Source organism: Chelon labrosus, assembly GCF_963514085.1.
Source record: "Chelon labrosus genome assembly, chromosome: 16".
Taxonomy (NCBI): Eukaryota; Metazoa; Chordata; class Actinopteri; order Mugiliformes; family Mugilidae; genus Chelon; species Chelon labrosus.
This window is the reverse complement of record NC_140349.1, coordinates 21,391,810-21,407,944: the sequence shown is the minus strand read 5'-3', so window position 1 is coordinate 21,407,944 and position 16,135 is coordinate 21,391,810.

The window sequence follows — 16,135 nt, the reverse complement described above, 5'->3', positions numbered from 1 at the left end:
AGATCCTCTCTCTCTGCGTAATGAGTGGGGTCTTTGTCCGCACATTAGGCTTTAAAACTTTTCATCACCCTTCACTATGCATTCACTTCTTGGCGCTGATAACGTTTCGTCACACACTGAGGCCGACGCACAATTAGAAGTTCAGGCCTCTTGCGCCACTATACAGCCAGCACTGAAGTCATGATCAAGGGCAGGAACGGGACCTTTTCCAGAACGTCAACATGTCACCACAAGACTCTTTACGGACTATAATCAATATAACTTTTCCAGAATGTATCCAGAATATATCCAGAATATATCCTTCAAAGGCCGTAAAACAAGAAGGAATATATTAGTCTGTGTATTGTGTTGAAATAGAACTGGCTGTAAGTGGAGGTGCAGTTAATTTTCATCAATCTGACTCTGATATGACAGGTGACAGGAGCTCAGCTGTTTCCCACTCTGACATTAACAAGATGATTGTGTAACATTGACATGGCAAGATTAGACTGTCTGAAATGATGAGCTGAAATGAGCTGGAAAGAAGTGTCTGTGTATAAACAACTGATTTGACTGGTCATTCATAATTAATTATTCATTTATTTTTCAATGTATTTATTTCGTTAATTAGTTATTGTCAGGTTTACGTTGTCGTCTGTCAATTTGTTGTTGGCCCAACTTCCTCCTACAGATCCACCAAGAATGGCTTGAATGCCATGGAATCTGGTTTAAATGTGTCCCCCTCATAATCCCTTGACTAGAGCTCAAATGGCACCCTCATGTCAAAACTTAAGTTTTCCAAATTTTTATGCTGAACTGATATTCCCATTAGCGGCAGCTGTACTTTGTGTTCAGAACTGATCATGTGGGCACATTAGCATGCTAGCTTAGCATTTATCTCAGAGTAAAGGCTCATTTAGGGTACTGCGGGACACAGACACCGTAGCCTACGCCTGTGCGAGCCATTTATACTTGTGCGCACATCAGTCTGGCTTGTTTTGTAGCAACGCCACCCAAACGCTAGTCGACGCTGTGTCTTTTTTGCCAGTTGGCTTAATTTTTGTTTCTACTTCCTGCTTCACTTTCTACTTCCTGCTTCACATTCAACAGTGGCGACTGAAACTTTTGCCTCCTCAGTTAACCTTTCCTTGATGTGTTCCATCTTTATCGATCCAGAACAATCAGAATTGTGGAGATGGAGAAGTAGCCATAAATGCTAAAGTGAAAACACACTACTACCAAGCGGACCAATCACAGCTCTTGTGGTCTGCGTCGCCGCGGCAAGTAGTTACATTTCTGGGGAGGTGCACGTCAGCTACGGATGCTAAGGTCTGCGTATGGTCTGGGCTGTCGCCGTAGCTTCTGCGTCAAATTGATGCAGAAGCCTAAACCGCCTATTAGTCCTCATTTAGTTATTAGAGATCTGTCCATGTTAAATTACCAAAATGGGTAACTCTTTTCCAACTACTGTAGGTACACACAAAGCACGCTAAAGAAACCGGGTTGTACAACTAAAAGAAACAAACAAGGAGAAACAGCGTGCTATTTTCCCCCATGGCATCAACTTACAGCATTGTTGTTGCAGACAAATTACAACTATTTCACCACGAGAAAGTGTTGATTTACAACTTTGTTACAACCAGGAATTGCAAGAGTCACTCTCGGTTTCTCGGTGTCTTAGGTTTTCGGGCTAGAATAAGGCTGTTATATGAGAGCAGTAGCGACGGAGTCATCCATGTCATCTGAGCACCGTGGAGTTACATTTGTTTACAACAAAAAAGGCTCTGATTGGTTGTGGGAATTTCCAGTTGCATGCAGTTTTGTTTCTATTTATCAGTTGAAACACACCCATGATGAAATCTAGATGGAGTGTTATGATGGAGCCTATCCCAGCTGTCATCGGGCGAAAGGTGGGGTGCACCCTGGACAGGTCGCCAGTCTATCGCAGGGCTAGCAAAATTTATAGTAAAATAAATATTTTTTCTACATGTATTGGCGCCAACTCCAACATGACCTTCTCAGATCCAGAAACCATGGTTTAAAGTACACAAAGTAACACCACAAATAGGAATTTGGCAGTGTAATTACAGCTATGAGTGGCTTAATTACAACTGGGCAATAGTGTTAAGTCTGGGTAGATGGCCAAAACAGATCTGGCTGCAACCCAAAACTGTAAGATTTTCACCAAAAAAACCTTGCCAAAACTGACCCAGAAGTCAGACGTCTGTATTAGACAGTAGTTTATACTGCATACTGTATTTCTGGCAGAGACAGTTTTAAAATTCCTCCAGTCTGTGCTGTCTTCCCCAGGAGGAAACTGTTGATTCGTCATATTTCCAAAACACAGCTGTTGGAGAGCTTTCACTGTATTGAGATTTTCTCAGTGTGTGACTTCAGTCCACAAATCCACCGCTCATTCAATCCTATTGCATGGTGACTGTCGCCTCTTCAGTCTGTGAATCCATTAGCAGTGTTTGGTCTCGCTGTCATTTCTTCAACACTGATTGATAATCAAAGTCTGACAGCAAGAAAATGGAGATTGGGATCAAGCACCTGGAGCCCAAGCAGCTGGAAAGCTGAAACACATCGAAACAGAACAGAGCGGAATTCTTTATTTCTCATTTTGAACTTCATGTCTGGTTGCTTCTGAATAACTTCTCCTTCCTCTTTCATTAGCTTTCAAACTTCTGGCTTGTCCCCCACACTGAGACAGAATCTGTGTCAGTCTTTTTTTTTTTTTTTCGTGGTACAATTTGTATAAATTGTGGGCATTTTTACAACATGGGTTGGCATTACCTCAACCTCCTCACCACCAACCGTTCAGCCTCTAACGCTGTGTGGGGTCCGCCAGCATGAAATCCTGCTTAATGGATGTAGAGACTGGGCCACGGGGGGGAGTGAGGGGGGGTTAAATTTTCAGGTGAAAAGGTGCTTTCTTTCCTGCTGCGAGAAATCACATGCAGCCTCTTGACTACTTGTGCTGTACAGGCAAAAATAGCTCAACAGATTTCCTGTGTTGAAGGCAGTTTTTGACTTGGATTATACTACTAAGAGAGGCTGTACTGTTTTTAGAATTTGTAACATTTCCCATGAGTGTTCACTTTTGCAGAACTCAAGACGGCAGAAATCTCTTTTAACAAATTTCAGAACATTGCAACCACCTTCCTAATATTGTGTAGGTCTCCCTTGTGCCTCCAAAACAGCTGTGACTCATCAGAGAATGGACATGGGCCTTCTGAGGGTGTCCTGTGGTGTCTGGCAACAGAATGTTGTTAGTGGGGGGCCTTTGGGTCCTATGGGTTGATTGGAGGGGCCTCTGTGGATCATCCCACAGATACTTGATCAGTTTGGGATCTAGTGAATTTGGAGGCCAGGTCAACACCTTGTGCTGTTTTTCAAATTTTTTGAGCTGTTCCTAAAGCATTCTTGTGTTGTGTCAAGCAGCATCCTGCTGGGGATGGCTGCTGCCATTAAGGAGTGTCATTGCTATGGGGTGGGGATGCCTGGTCTGGTCTAGGTGGGTGCTACATGTTTAAGTAACATCCACATGAATGCCAGGCCCAAAAGTTTCCCAGTGGAACATTGAATTGTCATAAGGGGATTACCTCTCCTGTAAGTGGTTTTAATGTTGTGGCTGATGACAAAAAAGAGAAACTAAAGAACTCTAACTTTGCCATTAACAGTTAGTTATTGCTGTGCACCTGTGTTATTGTGCTGGTAACTTTTCCATATTTCTGCCATATTTAAAATCAATTAGATATGTTTCCCACAATTATGATTATTAGGAAGTGATAATTGCAAGATAAGATGTAGTAACCTGTTTGTAACTGTAGCTTATAGCACTATAGTAGCTATAAATATAATATCCCACTAGGCAGCAGAGTCACCAGGTTTTCAAAATTTGATGTTACTGTGTTTCTCTTCCACTAGCCAGAGCACATTAGCCGGCTAGCGCCAGCTCATCTGTTAGCCTGGTCAGGGACACCGAGGCTGGTATAAAATGGAAACGGAGCTGATGGTTATGACAGTCGTGAACTCAAAATGCTTGGTGTTTTCGGTGGCAACATCAGCTGTAAGTTGTGAGAACACCGCAACTGTTAGCATCTAGAAGCCACCAAAGCTAACCGTTTAGTAAGGGAACAACTAGGTAACTTAATGTAGGAAATGCAAATTGTTAGCCTCGTAGCATAATCGCCTAAGTCATTTTTAGCAGGCACCAATGTGCCTGCTAAAAATTGTGTTTTTTCTTGTTTTCTGAAAACTTTAAAATATGACTCGTAGCAATTATGCTATGAGGCTGAGGAAATGCAAAATGAAACAGTGAGTTTGTTGGGAATATGGCTTTACTTTTAATTCAGTGGCTATAGTGCATCATAACATACATGAGATATTAAATGAAATGTCAAGTCAACTGATGAAACATGTTTTAATATGAACAAAGAAGCCATACTGCTGAATTTGTTTTAACCGTGGGAGGTAGTTGGGGTGGTTGCGGCCATGGAAGCTACAAATGGACCTGAGCTTTGGCCAGACTTGCCGTGCAAGCCCAACCAACAACCAGAAAATAAGAGGCCTAAAATAGAGCAAAGGACTGCAATTCTGTCAATGAGGCGTGTTGTGCAAGTAAAAATAATTCAGTGGGAAAATATAATCAAAGGCCTCTCCACTCTTATCCATATTTGACTTCATTAAAGGCAGAATAAAGCAACTGTAAGAGCGAAGCGTTGGATTTCCTGCAGCATTTATAACGCTAGTAGGAAAACACAGATGACATATAGAGGGAAAAGTAGGAATAATTTTGAGGCGAGATGAGAGTCCAAGTAGGGGAACCCAAATATAAAGACAGAGTAATGAACAAATGCAACAAGTCTCAGAAATCTTTATTGTGTTTTGTATTTAATTCCACTAAACTTCAAAACAGTGCTATCAAGAATTTCCTAAGGTCGACCACAGTCTAAAAATATAAATACGTCCTCACGGAAAATGAGAAAAATCTGATTTCCCTCCCGAGACAGACAGACAGACAGACAGACAATACGTAGGAGTAAGGAAAAAGCACGTCTGCAATTGAAATAGCAGGACAGAAAATACAGTAAGTGTGCTGTGGTGGATGGAGAGAGATACTTTGGCCTTTAATTCATTCAGAGCGCACTGTGAGTCAAGTTTTAATTTCTAGCTGAAGGTTTTGTTGTTTCACCATAACTGAAGCCTCTCCCTAACCTAACCCAACATTGTTTTAGTTGCACTCAGCATAACCATAGCCTCGCCCAAGCTGTAAATATAGCTGTTTCAGTTGCCTAACTTAAACCTAAGTGTTATCCTGGTGTGTTTTTACTTGAACTATAATGAACTAAATTTTAATCTATTTTAATGTAAGAACAAGAAAAATAAAGAAACAGGCATTGTTTTCACTGGTGCGCAGTGCTCAAACAGCACAAGAGTTAGTCATTTGTGATCAAAAATGGAGCCAAATAGCATTGAATAACATGAACACTTTGATATAGACTACCAGATATGGCTCGCTAGGTGCATTTAGAGTTACCCATTCACCACGATTGTAATCTCATCACATGAGCTGCTAATGGCTTGCTAATGGTTTAAAGAAAAGGCAACACCACATGTAGCCTAAATCAGGTCATTTTGAAATTCTGGGTCAGCGTTTTGGATTCCCGACTCTCGTCTTTGACTGGCTTCTCCTCCATGGCAACCGTGGCCGAGCCTCAAATTTTTTGCCAACACCTGCTTTCACAAAAAGTTGAAACAGTTCCATACCACAAACCCGAAGAAGTCGACAGCACCCAGGGGAATCGGTGAGATTACTTAAAAGAAAAAAAAACTTTGGAAATACAGAAAACCGCTCGGCTATTTTGGCCAGTTTCACAAGTAAGAATGCCATTTTGTTTTCCCCACAGAAAACAGTGAAGCACGTTTGGATTGGCAATAAACTCTCCTGGATCAGCTTTCAGTGCAAATGAAATATCTTTGTTTCTTTGGTCTTTGCAAAAATAAATAAGGGCCTCTCCATAGCCTTGCAAGCTACAGTCCAAAATGGTGCTAGCTAAAAATGAAAGAATCATTTTTTTAAGTTTATGAATTCAATATGTATCGCCGTACAATATAAAAGGGCATGTCCCTATACACACACTCTCAACACTGTAGTATTGTAGTACAAATATAATTGCCAGTACTTAAAATCCTATCCTAAATAAATATCAGTATAGCTGTTTACTTGCTGCTAAGAATGTGGAGTCTCTCAACATTAATTTTGTGTGTATTAAGAAATTTGAAAAGAATAATTACATAAATAACAATTTTCCTTACCCAGGCTCCGTAAGAAGGACCCTGAACTACTGCCACCTCGGGAGGTCTGTATTCCACATGATTCCACAGTTTTTTTCCATGCGCTCCTCCACGCTACTGTGAACACAGTGTGGTGCCATGGCCCATATCATCTGCTCCCAAGGTTTGCAAGGGCGTACTGAATCTGTGTAGAGTTCTAATAAAGGGAAGACCACCCCTGAAAGAAGCTGCCATGCCATTAAGCTATGCTCCATATGTAAAACTCCACAAAGGTGTATTGTTGCAGTGTTACACAAGAAGGCAAATTAATACATCCTAAACACTTTTATCACATTTGCTGTAATTCAGTGGCTAATAAATCTTTCACAGTTGGTAAAAATTTGTTGCACGAATTCTCACATGTGAGGTACGTTTCAGTGACACTTAAAATAAATGTCCTGCAACTATTCATGCAGGGTATTGATGTAAGGTTTTTGCATTTTTCAGTTGGTGAAAACAGGCCCAGGTACACCGTAAGAAACGCATCTGCACAGACTCAAAGGAGACGTGATTGTAGCGATGATTTCATCCAATAGCCCTTCAAAATACCCAGATTACCAGCACAACACTTCAAAGACCTATACTTTGTCAATTCTGTGACGTATACCGCTCTCTGCTAACATCAAACGAATGGACTCAGATGAATTTATGTGGCTGTAAAAGAGGCTTTTGGGCCAAGTGTATACAGCCTCACATCTGTGCTCAATCTTCACTGTGGCGTGTAATGAGGATCACAGGGCCTTTGTTCTCTCCTAGAGGAGAGGAGGAGCCAGGTAGGGGGTCATGGACCTCAGGTGAGTCTATATATGTGCCTCAGAGCTAATGGAAAGCATTAATGGAGGGGTGTGGAGAATTGAGGCTCAACTGGGGTCTTAGCAGCGGCCTTTAAAACCATGTGGCTGGATCATCAGGACTCGGCTCTGACCAAATGTAGTAACCTGTTTGTAACTGTAGCTTATAGCACTATAGTAGCTATAAATATAATATCCCACTAGGTAGCAGAGTCACCAGGTTTTCAAAATTTGATGTTACTGTGTTTCTCTTCCACTAGCCAGAGCACATGGAATGAGTGATTCAATAAAGGACACTGCTATGGACAAGTTTTTGACGGGCTCCCACGCAAACGCAAACCTGTTACACTGAACATAATTACACAGTAAAGTTTACTTTTATTTGTTCAAAAAAGGTTGAGGTTTGTATTAATTACAATGTGTGAAATAAACTACAATGGAGTCTGAAAACAAAATATTTGTATCCTGTTTTTTTTTTTTTTTGGGGGGGGGGGCGCGAAGAGTTTCTTATGTGCCAAAGGGGGTCCCAGCAGAGAAAGTCTGGGAGCCACTGATCTAAAGAAATATTCAGAGAATGTTCACAATGAGGACTCTCGACATCTAAGGTTTGACATACCTGCAGGTGAAATGCAAAATTCACTGCTTCAAACCAAATTCTTCTTTTGATGTATGAGCTAAAACATTTCAATAGGCAGAAGAGAAATTTTCCCAGGAGACGTTTGTGTTCTGGATTACGCGCAGTATCTTCTTAGATTCTTCTTGTGGTTCGGCCAAATGGCGAAAAGAACACCTTTTCATGCCACTTTACATTTTTGCGTCAATTTTTGTGTTTTGACTGAGGTCTGCATCCAAATTTGAAAGCTGATTTATTTTAATTCGTCGGGCAGCTAATGTAATTCATACTTTATTTACTTCAAGGTCCTTTTTAAGAGTTGTTTCTGTTATTTGGGCCACTTCACATGGGTTCATATACAGGGGCGGTCTTCAGAATGCAGCTGCATAAAAAAAAAAAAAAAACCTAAGGTGGTGTGCAACACCTTTTTGCCAAAGGGCATTCAACACTTGGTTGTCAGTCAGCGGCTCTAGCTGGCGGGGGACTCTGAATCAATGCAGCGTCCTTCCTAAAGAAAATCCACTTAGAGCTGTGAAAGATATGTCGTTTCAAGAAGCTCCTGAAAGCCTGGATTTATTTTTTTCTGTCAAGGAGAGTAGGAGCTCAACATTTTTTTCATTTTTAAAACCGCGTTATATTTTTGACTGTTTTAACAGCTTCCTTCACTGAAATGAATGCAAAGATATATGTCATTTGGAGAGAATTAGGGCAATAAGTAAAACTACGCAATGTTACACATCAGTCTGAATGTTGGAATGTGTTGTCATTCACATCGTTGTGCACCAGATAAAGATGCTGGCCTTTTACTGGCTTGGATGACGGTAATCAGTACGTCACACTTTGACACCACTAAAGTTACAGTCAAGCTCTGTTAACAATAACATTACTCCACCTGCCACTATAAAACTAATCCCATCTGAATGGGGCTGTAATGTGATAGAAGGTCCTCAAAGCCAGCGGGTGGGGAATTGCAACACCCAGCCCCACAGATGGATACAATATCAAACCGTGGGTGTTTTGAGTAATAAGGTGGAAATACTGACCGAAACCATGTCTAATCCCCTGGAGATGGACCAGAATCAGCGCTTCTGCTGCTTCAAAGGCCCGGGTAGGTGTGCCCAGATCAGCCTCCAGCATTAGCTACTCAACACTGGGGCGGAGCTTGAGCTGCAAGAGGTCCAGCTAGACCTGCTGTTTGTTTGACGCCATAGAGAAAATTGCTTTACCCCTAATGGAGCATTCGTTAGTTTTTACTGCCACTACACCTCATAAAGCAGGTTTTGATCTCGCCTGATCATATGGTGTAAGTTCTAAATTAAAAACACATACTGTGGCTATTGGCCTTTTTTCAATTATCTGGTTTTACACTGGACATATGTACAAGTTCAAATTTGACAGTATTACTCAATATTAAATTTGGCCAGGAATGTAATGTTTGTGTCATATGGTTCCAAGTAGCCTCATCTACAAGGTGCTCCTAATTGGTTTAACTTAAAATAATAACATTCAATTTGCACCTCTACTGTTTTTTTCTCAAATGGTTGGATTGCATTTTTTCACATTGTTGCTTCCATTTTGGACAGTTTGAAATGGATCTTGAAATATATATGAAATATAGTTGCTTTTACACCTACACTGATCAGCCACAACATTAAAACCACTGACAGGAGACGTAAATAACATTGACCATCTTGTGACAATACAGTGTTCTGCTGGGAAACTTTTGGACCTGACACAGGCACACACACAAAAAACAGTTTTGGTACAACTAAAAAAACATGAAGAACAGCACAAGGTGTTGACCTGGCCTCCAAACTCACTAGATCCCACACTGATCAAGTATCTGTGGGATGATCCACAGAGGCCCCTCCCTTAAATCCATAGGATCCAAAGGCCCCCACTAACAACATTCTGTTGCCAGACACCACAGGACACCCTCAGAAGGTCCATGTCCATTCTCTGATGAGTCACAACTGTTTTGGAGGCACAAGAGAGACCCACACAATATTGGGAAGGTGGTCATAATGTTATGCCTGGTTGGCGTATATTTTGCTCAGATTCAGGGATTCAGACACTCTGTTGTTGCAGTGTTCTGAAACGTTCTCAGCAGTATATTGACAACAAACAATCATTTTGTGATTTGAGGTCACAGTTTTGCGGAATTTCAGAAAATAATCAAATCTAAAATGCACCATCAGCACAGAGTGTGTGGTTTATTTGTTCGGGAACAGAGTGTGATTGCCTGTGTTCACAGCCAGCCCAAATAAACCAGCCTGGCACGGTTTCTTAAGTACTGGAACTGAGTTTAAATTACAGGACAATAACAACAATCAAAGAAAGCACATTAAGAACTCTCTCCCTTAAAAGAAAAAGCATAACTAACACAGCGAGGCACAACAAATAACAGTATATAAAGACATAAGAGTGCTTTCACACCTATATTTATTTTCGATTCATCAAGTAATTGATAAATTAATATATAGTTACAGTTGCATTTAGCCTTGATTCAGCTTGAGGTCACAGGGCAATTGAGACAAAGTTGTGACATGACCTCAACAGCACATTCTTGTGACAGTTTTGTAATTGGACATCATTTTACAGGAAGAAATCAGGAAATAATCAAATCAAATATATATATGATGACAAAAGCAATTTCAATTGGGCTGAGATTGCCCTCTCTAACCGGGCTCAATTTGTTCCAGGACAGAGTGCGATTGCTGTGCTCATACCAGCCCGAGTGAACTGACCTGAGGGATAGACGCACCTGGTTTTAAAACACCAACCGGTGTGTAAAAGCTCCCTTAAAAAGAGCTGGACATGAAGAAACAAAAATAAATTTCACTTTCCTGGTTACTTTTAAAGATTACTTATTGAAGAAACCACAAGACAGAAAATAATTTTTAATCAAACCTTCACTCTGCATAAAATCTATGCCAACACTTTTGACAGCTGGCTTCTGCACGGGCTGTATGTACGTAGTTCAAGGGAAATGGATCGGGTGCATGAACAGTTTTCATGCAGCTTCAGAAATAACATAACCTGATTAGAGAGAGAGACTGAGCTGCCATTGTATTTTCATTCTGCCAGACATCAAGTTCATGGAAGCCGATTCCATGAGCTTGATGTTTTGTCTTGCCAGTTAATTGTGAGTGACTGACACATCCATTCCAGCTGTCAGTTTTAGCTGACACAGAGCCTGCGACGATGTTTGCCAATAGCAGTTAATCTAACAATTGGCAAGTGACAAGTAGGATCAGTATGTACTGTTACCAGAGTGCTTACACGGAACATTTTAAAGGCTGCACATAATATGGCAGCAGTGTTTCAACAACCCAATGTTTTAGGAACTCATTTCAGACACGAGAGATATCCTTCCAAGTTTTTATTCAATAAGTCTTTGGCAATTAGACCCAACCGTGATGTCCTCATGTTTGAGAGAGGATAAGGCCTTAGTATAGGAAACAATTTGGGTCTAAACGCCGGTGGTTGTGCTGAGAAGAAGAGAATGCCAGAGGTCTGGATGGTGGAGGTGCTGGATATGGATAGGGTGGCTTGCAACAATTTCAGACTGAAATGATAGCTGACAATGGCAGAGGAGGACATATTTTGGCCACACGATAACAACCTCATCTGGTGGTTAATGGTTAATCCTGGTTAATCTTGAAAGTCCCATAGTTGTCATAGTTTGATAAGCGAGAAGAGGGAGCTGTGAATGAGTGAGGATAAAGATCTTGATTGAACACAAACTGAACTTCATTTTGGAAAAACACACAGATGAAATTGAACCCATCAGAGGATCAGCTGAACACAGCACACAGCGGAGGAAAGTAACACTCAAGTATGGTTATTTGACCTGAACACTTCTTCCACCACTGTACAACAGACCTAGCTTACGTTAACCTGCATACTTGGCTGTTTGCGTCATGTAGAGGCAAACACTCCTGCAGTAAAATAGAGCAATGCGAAGCGAATTCTTAGATAGAATCAGAAACCACGCAGCCCACACACCTTTACTTTGTGTCAGTCATTCTCAGTAATTTGCAAAATCAATGATCGGACATCAATAACCTCCTCACACCCTGATCGGTCATCTGTGCATTGTTCAGAGAGGAGTTATAGCCATTGTACTTCTTTTTACTTCTCTTAATGTAGTTGTCTGCACCCAGCCATCTGTCCTGCCAGGCTGGTTAGTGCATACGTCTATTCAGTCAGCTGTGTTTTGTTTTGTTTTTTTTCCCCGCTTAACTGATAATCTGCTTGACAATTTTGTCAGTTAGACTACAATCTCTGCTTTGCCCTCTGGATGACGTACCAACCTGCCTGAAAGCTTCCAAACCTGACGGTCGGGTGTCATGCTGTGACAGCTCCAAAGTTGAGATTTTCTGACTTCCTGCTACTGAGAAAGTACTATGGAATTCCCTCCTTGTCCTGAAAGTCGAACTCAACCCTAGTCAACTTTTTGTTGTCAACCTGATAAAAATGGTAGATTATTTACCAGACTCCCTTATGCACTGTTTCTGAACCTGTTCTCCCCCCAAATACAAAAAACAAAAAAAAAACAGAACAGAACATTCAGTTCAGTTCAGTTCAGTTCAAATGCCAGTTGTGCTTGTTTCAGCTTTTTTGCATGTACCATGACCTGGATGACTGAGAACCTTCACAGACACCAGTGACAAATTGCTGTTTCAAGGTGTATTCTTTTTAAACTCATGTTATTGGGTTTACTATATGGCACAGGCCTATGAATAGAGATCCATCATATGGGCCAGAGAAGGGACAAATCAAGATGAAACTAAATTTTGAACAAAAAGAGACAAATTTCCCATTTATAGGGTATAAATGGGAACTTTTATCTCTTTGTAACTGCTGTGTCACCGCTGCAGAGCAGGCTTTCTGCCAGAGGCTTTGAGAAAACGAGGATCGACTGATCAGCGTCCGAGCTTAAACGATCGTATCTGTGTTAAACAAGGAAATCCCACAGGCTCTTATTGTTCATAACAGAGATACAGTGTGCTTGTGATACGATAAATGGCCCAGAAAAGTCACTGGGTGACAAAGCTGTCGTGCAAGGAAAAGTTTCTGGCTTCGTTCTGGTACATGTAGCACAGTTTCCTGGATTCCGATAGAGGTTGTTATGTGTCGGTGGCACTTGCCTTGCGTACCTTTCTGGAATATATTTACTTTTTTGTATAGGCTGTCATCTCTTAGTTGGTTAAAAAAGAGTAAATTTAAAAAAACACACAATTGCATTAGCAGCTTTGACAACAATGCCATGTAACATACTGTATAATGCACTTATGGACTACTCCAGTTTGGCACCCTTTATCTGATATAAGCTACGTTAGCCATGTGAACCATCTCTCTGTAGACAGAAGTTTATCTAAATTATAGATGAAATAGCTGAAAAGCTAAAATTCGTGGTATCAGTGCTAATTGTGTTTGATTCCCCACCATCTGAGCACCCGCTGCTTTCTATTAATTTCAGTCAAGTATACAAAAATGAGCTTCTATTGAACCAGTCGCAGTTCACATACACTGTCTTTATAAATTGCGATTTTAAATTGTTTAATGACGTCTGATCTTCCTCAGGGCAGGCACTGATTACCCTTGATGCGTGCTGGGATACTGTACATACATGAAATAAAAGTTTGGCAAATACTAGCCTGGAAGGCAGAGCCCGCAATTTTTTTGTAGTGGAAAGCTACGTAGACATCTTTGTTATCTCAGCACCGTCGAGCTGAATTTGTTTACAACAAAATGGTTGTAGGATTATCCAATTTCATGCACAGGTTTTTTTTTTGTTGGTTTTTTTTTTTCTGTATTGGTTGAAAAACGCTCCATAATGAAATCCAAATGGTATGTTCCCAAACTCGTTGTATAATCTGCGTGTGATTTCCTAGAAATAACCTGGCATTTAGATGTTAATTTCCATGATATTTCAAGAAAATCCTTCTCTAGCTCATTGTAAGGCAGACGGAGGAATAAATTACAGTTAAGTACCAGCTAGCATTTTGTAAAATTCTGTGTATGATCTCTTGGAAAAAAGAACTGGACAGCATTATTGACAGTATAAGTATGTTTTTTTTTAAGCCATAATGTTTTCCATATTGATTAAGACTCTACAGCCATCCCTATAATCATCCTCTTCATAGCACTGCTGTATAGTCAAAAACTACAGTAATGATAACAGGTCACAAATCCACAGTGCACTTTCCCAGAACAATGGATCCAGTCAATGTTATATTTAACACAGTTATTATACCTATGGGGCGGCACTATAGTTTCCGTACTGACGTGAACACACAAGCTGTTACATAAAAAATGTACTGAATGTAAATAGCACAGTCTATTGAGAGACACACTCCGTCACAGATGAGTGCCTCAGGAATGGCCATGAGGCCCCAACAGCTGAGTGAAAAGTGATTTTTTTCTACAACAGTCATTTCTTTTTCTATGAACCTATTGGAATATATGAATAAGAAAAAAACATTTGATAAATCTGTGGCTTCCTGTATCACTCTGGACCCCACATGTTGACTGGTTTCTGAAGGGTAAATGATTGACAGGACAGTAATAATGATATTTGCTAACATAAATGTTAATCAAACTGAATACCAGTCTGACAAGATAAGTAGCTTTGTTGCAATTTGCATTTTTTCACATTTAACAAAAGGCTAGCTCGAAATGTCACCGTTTAACCTGTCAGCTCCGTCGTTCTCTGCTGCAGGCCAGTCCGTGTGTGCGTGTGTTCGAAACATGAACGCATTCTTCTTTAATTCTAGGGATGATAGCGCTGCACTCGCAGGTGGAAAAGAAGACGCAGATCAGATCCTATGGATTTACATAAGACTGACGTCTCCGCTTGTTCTGGCATGTAGACAGTCTTGTTGCTGAATTGCTGGAGTGGAAATTCAATGCAAAATTAGAGCTAATGCAAATGAAACCTGAGATGACACACACGACATGCACTGTGACACTCAGCAAAGTGTTTGTATTCTTTGGAAGACTACTGTATATCGCACACCAAAAAGTAATGCCTCTATTGACTGAGGTAACTCTTCTGATGCAGGTTTGGATTAGTGACATATAATAAACACCACATTTATTTGCTAATTTTTGACCATTTCTTTTGGTATAATGTTGGAGTTTGGTAGTCAGGTGTAATTTACGGTCATGCCATTGTCTATCTACATCCATTTACACTACTGTTTACTCCTGGTGAAACTATCCTGCAGTCTGCGTGAACTCTGACTGAAGCCCTCAGCTGCACAGTCTGCCTCTGCTGCTGAAAGAGAAACACAGAGATAAATGAAGTGAAGTTTGAAATCCCCCAGTGAAATAGGCATATAACTACAGATGACTCATTCTTTTTACTTCTGCCTTTGTTTGAAGCTGCTCCAATAACTGTTCTAATTGATCTACTCAAAGCAGATTCATATTCTGTGTTTGCCGAAAAAGCAACAGCTCAGAGCTTTTTCTAAAGGGACTGTGTGATCTTCATTACGCCACAGCGGAAATACCTGCTAACCCTATATGGAGTGAAGGAACGGGGGAAGATTCACTGTTTTCTTTCTTTTTATATTTCAGCTTGAATTTCTCCAATTTCAAGATACTGTGACAGGTGAACAACCCAAGTGGGATTAAATCCCAGCTATCAGATTCCACTAGCTTCTGTTAATTAGTGGAATCTCTAAGTAAGGGTTTTATCTGTGAGATGTGGATCTTGTGATTAAAAAACTAGTTAAATAATTAATTAGTTAGGATTCAAAACATGTTATGTGTTCTCAGCAGTTAATGTTAGCCAAAGGTAAGCCTTTTACATGTTTCCGGGACTTCTGGCTCCGTTCTGACCTTCCATTAACATCCGACGTGGGCTATCTAATCGCAAGTGACCAGCTCTAAGCATGTGTGTTCACACCGGGCATTAAAAAGCGTCTCCATGTGCGTCCTCAGCCGGCACTTGAGATCCGATCTCAGTTTTGTGCTCTGTATGCAAATAAACACCAACATCATTGTGGCACTGTGGAATATTTATACAGTGGCTGTCTGTAATGGGTCACTACTGCTGTTTCAGAACCACGAACAGCTATGTTCTGTATGGCAAGAACCAATCAGCTAAGTAAAGAGAAACGACCGTCCATCATTACTTTAAGAACTGAAGGTCAGACAGTCCGGAAAATTGCAAAAACTTTGAATGTGTCCCCAACTGCAGTCGCAAAAACCATCAAGCACTACGACAAAACTGGCTCACACTGAGGACCGCCCCAGGTAAGGAAGACCAAGAGTCACCTCTGCTGCTGAGGATACGTTCATCCAAGTCACCAGCCTCAGAAATTGCAAGTTAACAGCACCTCAGATTAGTGCCCAGATCAATGCCACACAGAGTTTTATTAGCAGACACATCTCTACATCT